This window comes from Trichosurus vulpecula, chromosome 8 (genome assembly GCF_011100635.1).
Source record: "Trichosurus vulpecula isolate mTriVul1 chromosome 8, mTriVul1.pri, whole genome shotgun sequence".
NCBI classification, from domain to species: domain Eukaryota; kingdom Metazoa; phylum Chordata; class Mammalia; order Diprotodontia; family Phalangeridae; genus Trichosurus; species Trichosurus vulpecula.
Window position 1 is genome coordinate 25,867,721 of NC_050580.1, and position 8,573 is coordinate 25,876,293.

Here is an 8,573-nt window from a genome sequence, read left to right on the forward strand (position 1 = left end):
AAAGCACTTTGTCGGTCAATAATCATTCACTGAAGACCTGATACATCCCAGGCACTGCACTAAGCACTGAGTATACAAAGAAAGACCAAGAAGAAAAAAGGCCCTGCCCTCCAGGAGGTCACACTCCGGAGGATGGACAACCTGTAAAAGACTAGCTACATACAAGATATATACAGAGCAGATAGAAGGCAATCTGGAAGGACAAGGGATTCGCAGCTAAGGGTCCCCAGAGAAGAACGCCATCCTACAGGACTGTGGGGAGTAGGATTTGAACCTTATGTAAATAACAGAGATCACCCTGCCCCCACCACCTGGAGGGTTCTCTGGGACCCTTAAGGAGGTTTGGCAATATAGAGGCTCCCTGCCATTGGCTCCAGACCTCACCAATGTTGTTCCCTCAAATGTTGGTCATTGTTTGGATTCTGACCTCTCAGAGAGAGTATAAACAATAGTTGTTTCTATCTTGGCCAGAAAACCTGATGGTCTCCTCCTCCCAGACTGGTGTTTTGTTCTGGTTTTTTTTTTGACTAGGCAAAAGAGGTCATTTTTTTTTGCCTCATTTCTTACCTAATCTTAAACATTGAATGGGTGTTGCCTTAGACAAACTGAGACCTGGGAAAGATCTTAGCTTAAAAAAGCCAAGGTCTCCCACTGCATCCAGGACCATCTCCAGTCATCCTGATCTACATCTCCCCACTGGACCCAGATGGCTCTGGCACTTGCACGTCATGGCATCACCTCCCTGATGTCATGGTCCTCTTCCAGAATGAAGGACAAACAACAACAACAAGGGGTATGGTCCCCCCTGCCCTCCATTTCCAGTGGCCAATATGTGTCAGAAGCAGGACTTGAACTCAGGTCTTCCTGGCTCTAAGGGCAGCTTTCTAATGCATCCATCCTGCCATGTACAGTGCACAAGTACAGGCCAGTCCCCATCTGCAACATGAGAGAATTGTACTCAACAATCTCAAAATCTGTGATCCATGTCCTCAAAGAAGTTATTGGACTTGTCTTTGCATTCCCAGGGCGCAACACAGTGCTGGGCACATAGCAGGCACTTTAGAAATGCTTGCTGAATGAATGAATGAAAGTGGACCGCTCAAGGGGACACAGATAGATGTGTAGTCAATGCGTCCGCCCCACATTTCTAACTTTAGCCCTAACTTTAGGTTCTCTCCGCTGTACCACACTCCCTTTCTAAAGCCTTTGTCTGACCTGTGCCCAGGATCCTTTAAACAAAATATACCAATAAAGATAAAGGGGAGAGAAGGCGGTGTTTGCACAGTATTTCATCATCGCTGTTTCCTACAACAAAATGTATTTGTGGCCTTTGTTACAGGTGTACACTCCAATCTGCATCTATTTGAATGTTTAATTTGAAGTTTTCATGTCTGGGAGCCAAATTATAAGAGGGGAGGGGGGACAACTGCGCTGTGTTTAATCTAGTTATTGCCTTCACTAGCAGGGTTTGGCTTTGACAGCAGCAGAGATCTTAGATGCGCCAAGTGTAAAGGAAAATAAAAAAGAACAAAAACCCATGAGGCAGCAGGACTTGCCCCGTGGCTAATGCGGACCCGGCGCCTCTGGGGATCGCTCCTGGTCCAGAGGCCCCCCGTTCAAAATCCCTCCTTGGGGCTCATCGGAGACGGGATGACAAAAGCCTCCTGGCAAGGTCTGGCCCGACCCAGAGCCAAGGCCTTTGCTGACATCGCCAAGACTGCTGGTCACCGAGGACACCTAGAGGAAAAGCACAGCCACTGCGGCCACTGTCTAGGAACCGGCCCACGGGGTTTCTCTGGGGCTCGATCGCCCACTAGGGACCGCACCCTCACGTAGCAGCTGTGCTGGCCTCCCTGGGGAGAGTGTTAAGTGTGAGCCGAGCTGAGAATATCGGGGAATGGGGGACGAGGGGAGGAAGAGAAGGGAGTCAGAGGTCCTGGGGGCTACGAGGGGAGGGGAAGCAGCACTTATGTAGTGCCTACTGTGTGCCAGGCACTAGGAACATCATCTCCTCTGATATTCGCGACAACCCCTCGAGGTAGAGGATATGATTATCCCCATTTTACACTTGTGGAAACTGAGGTAAAAAGCAGTTAAGTGACCTAATCAGCGTGTGGGGTCAGATTTGAACCCAGGTCTTCCTGACTCCAGCTCTATCCTCTAAGACACCTATAAAGAGATCTCCAGCATAGCTGTTCTTCATAGAATCATGGATATAGAGTGGAATGAGACCTCAGAGGCCCATCCAATTCAATGCCCCCCTTTTGAGGATCTCGAGACCCAGTGACTTTCCCAAAGTCACTTAATAACAGTCAGGATTTGAACACAGGTCCCCACTCCGTTTTTTATGTTCTTCACTCTCCGGCTCACCAATAGGATGATTTTATTCTCCCTCTCCTGGGGCTATCATTGAGGAAAGCCACAGTAACTAACCAGTTCCACACCTAAGAGAGTTTTATTTTTCACACTGCTCAAGTGAGTGTACCATCTCCTTCCAACTCTACCCCTGAAAACCATAATTAGATCACTTTTACCTTTCCTGCTGGTTCAACCAGTTGGTTTTCAATCCTGTCTGATTCCTTGTGACCTCATTTGGGGTTTTCTTGGCAGAGATGCTGGAGTGGTTTGCTATTTCCTTCTCCAGCCCCTTTTTTTTTGGACAAGGAAACTGAGGCAGACAGGGTTAAGTGACTTGCCCAGAATCATACAGGTAAAAAGTGTCTGAGGCCAGATTTGAACTCAAGTCTTCCTGACTCCTGGCCTGGTGCTCTATCCACTGGGCCACCCAGCCACCCATTCCTTCTGGAAAGCTGGGCAACTCTTTTTTGTTCCACTCTCCTACTTAGAGACTTCCCAGACTAAAATACCCAACCCAGGCCACCATTCTCCAGTTGTTCCCCTGCTATGACTATGTCTGCTCCTTGAGGGCAGGGACTTCCCCAGTTTTATATTTACATCTCCAGTATTTCTTGTTGTTGTCCATCCTTTGTTCTCAAAGAAGACAAATGACATGGAGCAGGTGACGTCTGGATTTGTGCCTGAATTGTATTAAAGTGAGGCAGACCTGGGCAAGGTCCTCAGCTTCACTCTCTCCTCCAGAGTCATTGAAGTCCAGTGGCAAAAGTCAGGGTAACTGGCAATGACCCAGGGTGCACGGGATGATCTCAGCCTTTTCCAGGCCTCAGTTTGTCTGAAAGGTAGAAGTAAACTGGGAGAATGTTCCAAACATGGCAGACGGCCGGTAAAGGCCCTGGAGAAAGGAGATTAATGCTGTATATGAGGAACAGCAAGAAAGCCAATGAGCCGTGCATGGAGGGGAACTACGGGTAACAAACCTGGAAAGGCAGGTTGGGGCCAGGCCACGGAAGGCTGGTCACACAGCTAGCTCGTGATGTGGAAGACCCAAGTTTCCATCTCAGATTCTTGGAGCCTACATCCCTCCCCTGCTCCTTCCACTTCCCCAAGATTCCCACCCCTAGGTAATGTGTCTCTTTCCTGGAGATTCCCTTTAATCTCTGAATCAGTAACATTGGATGTGACACTGTCTGACTCAGTTTCCTCGGTTACAATATGGAGGTCATACAGCCACTCCCAGAATTGCTATGAGGATCAAAGAGGCTGTATTTGTAAAGAGCACTCTAGAAATGCCAGCTGTAGGTGGACCAAGAGAACCCCTTTTTGCCTCTCCTTCTGCAACGCCACCCCCCACCCCAGTACTTATAAAGAGCTTCTAGACTTGTACTTCTATTAGTGTAGGAAATTTTCAGTGAGGACACTCCCTCTCCCAATGCAGATCAGCAATCCATCTGTAATGTGTTGTCCTTCATTTTCAAAGAAGACTGTGGCATCAGGGAAATGGTGACATGACTTGCAGTTGACCACGATTTGAGTGAGGGAGGGCTGTGCAAGGTCACCAACCTCACTTTCTCCTCCAGAGCCGTCTGGGTCCAGTGACCTGATATTCATCAGGATGACTGGAGATGGCCCAGGATGCACTGGGGGACCCTGGCCCTTTCAGGCTAAGGCAAACTTTGCATGTACTCACTTGGAGTGAGGTAATGCCCACTCAGTGAATAGGTCTCTTTAAGAAGTGAGTCAAGGCTCCCAGGTCAAGGAGAAAATACTGCAAGCAGCCAGAAAGAAACAATTTGAATATTGTGGAAAAACAATCAGGATAATACAGGATCTGGCAGCTTCCACATTAAAGGACCCAAGGGCTTGGAATACGATATTCCAGAGGTCAATGGAGCTAGGATTAAAACCAAGAATCACCTACCCAGCAAAACTGAGTATCATGCTCCAAGGCAAAATATGGATTTTCAATAAAATAGAGGACTTTCAAGCTTTCTCAGTGAAAAGACCAGAGCTGAATAGAAAATTTGACTTCCAAACACAAGAATCAAGAGAAGCATGAAAAGGTAATCAAGAAACGGAAATTGCAAGGGACTTACTAAAGTTGAACTGTTTTGTTTACATGCCTACATAGAAAGATGATGTGTATGATTCATGAGACCTCAATATCATAGTAGCTGAAAGGAATATGCATATATATATGTATATACATATATATACATATGTGTGTGTCTATGTATGTATATATGTAGGTACATATAAACATATATATACATACAGAGGGCACAGGGTGAGTTGAATATGAAGGGATGATATCTAAAAAAATAAAATCAATTTAAGGGATAAGAGAGGAATATATTGAGAGAGGGAGAAAGGGAGAGATAGAATGGGGTAAATTATCTTGCATAAAAGTGGCAAGAAAAAGTGGTTCTGTAGGAAGGGAAGAGGGGGCAGGTGAGGGGGAATGAGTAAATCTTGCTCTCATCGTATTTGACCTGAGGAGGGAATACCATACACATTCAATTGGGTATCTTACCCCACAGGAAAGAAGGAGGAAGAAGATAAAAAGGGGGGATGATAGAAGGGAGGGTAGATGGGGAGGTAATCAAAAACAAACACTTTCGAAAAGGGACAGGGTCAAGGGAGAAAATTCAATAAAGGGGGATAGGTTAGGAAGAAGCAAAATATAGTTAATCTTTCACAACATGAGTATTGTGGAAGGGTTTTACATAATGATATGCATGTGGCCTATGTTGAATTGCTTGCCTTATTAGGGAGGGTGAGTGGGGAAGGAAGAGGGGAGAGAATTTGGAACTCAAAGTTTTAAAAACAGACGTTCAAAAACAACAACAAAAAAAAAAGGTTTTTTTCATGCAACTAGGAAATAAGATACGCAGGCAATGGGGCATAGAAATTTATCTTGCCCTACAAGAGAAGAAGGGAAAGGGGGATGGGAGGGGAGTGGGGTGACAGATGGGAGGGCTGACTGGGGAATGGGGCAACCAGAATATACACCATCTTGGAGTGGGGGGGAGGGTAGAAACGGGGAAAAAATTTGTAATTCAAACTTTTGTGAAAATCAATGCTGAAAACTAAATATATTGAATAAAATTTAAAAAAATTAAAAAATATTAAAACAGAAATGAGTCAAGGCATGGCCCCTTTAAGTAGAAAAAAAGAAAAAATTCAAGCACAAGCTGGCAACCTTGGTCAGAGAAGTTTTTGCATCCCCACCCTTATACATTTGCATGTGTATTTGTGTTTGTATATAGTGGACAGGGACTGGATCTGGGATTTCATTGGTATAAAGATAAATTTCTGATACTCTTTAAGAATGCAGGTCCACACCTAAACCTTCCTGTGTTTCTCTGAATCTCTCCCAGTCATTGTTTCTTGTAGAACAATATTATTCCAAGATCTTTAAGTACACACATTGTTTAACCATTCCCTAATCAAGAGGGCAGCTTCCAGTTTTGTCTTATTATTATTATTAATGCATATGAGATGCTTCCTCCACAGCAAAACTGTGATACAGGTGGTAAAATTATTAATAATTAATAAATAATAAGTATATTAAGTAGGTAGTTAGGTGGCACAGTAGATAGATTGCCAGGCCTGGAGTCAGGAAGATTCATCTTCCTGACTTTAAATCTGGCCTCATGTGCTTACTAGCTGGGTGACCCTGGGCAAGTCACTTAACCCTGTTTGCCTCAGTTTCCTCATCTGCGAAATGAGCTGGAGAAGGAAATGGCAAACCCCTCCAGTGTCTCTGCCAAGAAAACCCCAAATGAGGTCACAGAGAGTCAGACACATACAAAATGACAACAGTAATGAACAAACGAACAACAAAACAACCTCAAAATACATTAAGTGCCTACTATGCTACAAAGGAAAGAAGAGATTCTAAGAGCCAGGAGTGATGAGGGAGTTCTTTCTGGGCATGGGAGACAGACTGTCATCCATGAAGAATAACAAGGCTAGTTTGGCTGGAGTGGAGAAGGAGTCAAGAGGAGGAGTGAACGTTTGTGAAGGTAGGTTGGAGCCAGATTGTGACAGGTTTTTGGTGACAGAGGATTTCATGTTTGATCTGAGAGGTAACAAAGCCAATGGTGTATATTCAGCCAAGGAGCAACATGGCCACATTGACACGAGGAAAATCATTCCAGCACCGAAGGGAGGAAATCATTTAGAGCATTTAGGTGACAAGGAAGCCATTGGACACCCCCCCCCGGAAGGGTATGATAGGGGTCCCTGTCAGGAGAGTGGAGAAGGGAGACCTGATACTGGAGAGGGAATTGGCAAGATGTGGCGATGGACTGAATATGAGGCTAAGACAGAAAGAGGAGTTGAGGATAGTGTGGATGTCACGCGGTCAACGTCCCCTGGATGACGGAAGGCTGGTGGAGTGCTTTACAGAAAGAGGGAAGGTCACAAGAAGGTTGAGTTTAGGGAGGTAAACACAGTTCCTGTTTTACAGAGGAGAACCTGGGGTGACTTTCTCCACTAGGAAGTATTAGAGCCAAGATTCAATCTAACCCAAGACTCCCCTGACCCTAACTCTATTGTTCTTTCTTCTATAACATGCTAGTGAACAGTTAGGGGCCAAGCCCTAAGATAAATATTTTTACAACAAAAACTCCCTATAACAAAAAGTTTCAAAGGGTTCAGTGGAAAGATTGGTAAGATCCCATGAACTAAAAATGCCATAGGCAAAGTAAGCCTAGAAGGAACAGGAGAGACTCAAAAATGAAATTCCAAAGATGTAGAGAAAAATTGTGCCAATGAAGAGAAAAAAATGGGTTTTGCCCAAAGAGACAAGAGAAGGATGTCACCAATCAATTTAGATTTTAAAAAGAAATGAACAAAAGATGAACCAAGGCCAGGTAACTGAAGATGGACAGGTGGGCATAGCAGGGTCCAATAAAAACAGTGTCACAGATGTTAAACTATAATGTGCTGGTGCTAATGAAGGAATGAAAGACAACAAGAAAGGATTTTGAGGGGTTTGCCTCTACTGGCAGGAGAAAGCAGGATTACCGAAGAGATAGGATCTCTGCTTGGGGTAGATGGGCCCACCATAAGGCAGCGCTACTCAATCTTTATTTTACTTCTATTTTCTCTAACAAGGAGAATGGCCTTTGCAACAAAAACAAAAGAAGAAAAGCAGCTGAAGGGGAGTTGATACCTAAGATAAGAAGGAGCACTCACCTGTCCTTAATCACTCCAAGTCACCCAGGCCACATGAACTACCTCCTTGGGTCCTGAAAGCAGTGGCAGACATGGTGCTAAGCCACCATCAGTAACATTTGAAAGAAAATGGAGAGGTTCTACCAGGGTGGAAAAGGACACATGTCCCAATTTTCAAAAAGGAAATAAACCAGTCTACAAACTATAGGTCAGTGAGCTTGGCTTTGATTCTGGGGAACATTCTAGAACAGATGATTGAAGAGATGGTTGGTGAACATGGAGAAAGGAAAGTGGTGATTACAAAGGCTAATGTGGCTTCATCAACAACAGGCCCTTTTTTTGACAAGGTCACTAAGCTGGTAGATGATGGGAATCTCCTGGCGATGCTTTCTTTCCCCCAAACTTCTCTATCCAAGTACCGCCATCTTTCCAGGCAGTCAGATTTGCAGCCTTGGGGTTATCCTCAGCTCCTCACTTTCCCTCATCCCACAGAGCCAATCAGGTGCCAACTCTTGCCATACTTCTCTCCCCAACATTTCTCGTATATATGTATGTATTCCTTTCTCTTTACTCACAATTTTAATTAATTGGATAATTAAATAATTAAAGTATCCAATTTTCAGACGACACAAGGGTAGTGTGGCAGTGAATGTAACGTTCTTCCCCACCCCCCAGCCCGAATGCCAGTTTTGTTCCATCTCACCCTTCCCCAGGGTTCTCCAGGACCTTGAAGGGGGTTTGAGAGTCTCTCTGTCATTGGCTCAAGCCTCCATGTTCCCTCAATTTTAGGGGTCTCCAGCACCCCAGCTCCATTTAACCACTTAACACTAAGATTCACTTTTACAAAGGAATATTTACCTGAAAAACATAGCAAGATATGTGAATGTAATTGAATGCTATCATGCAGCAAGAAATGATCAACAGGCAGATTTCAGAAAATCCTGGAAAGACTTACATAAATTGATGCAAAATGAAATGAGCAGAACTAGAAAAACATTGTACATAGTATCAAAACATTGTGTGATGATCAACTA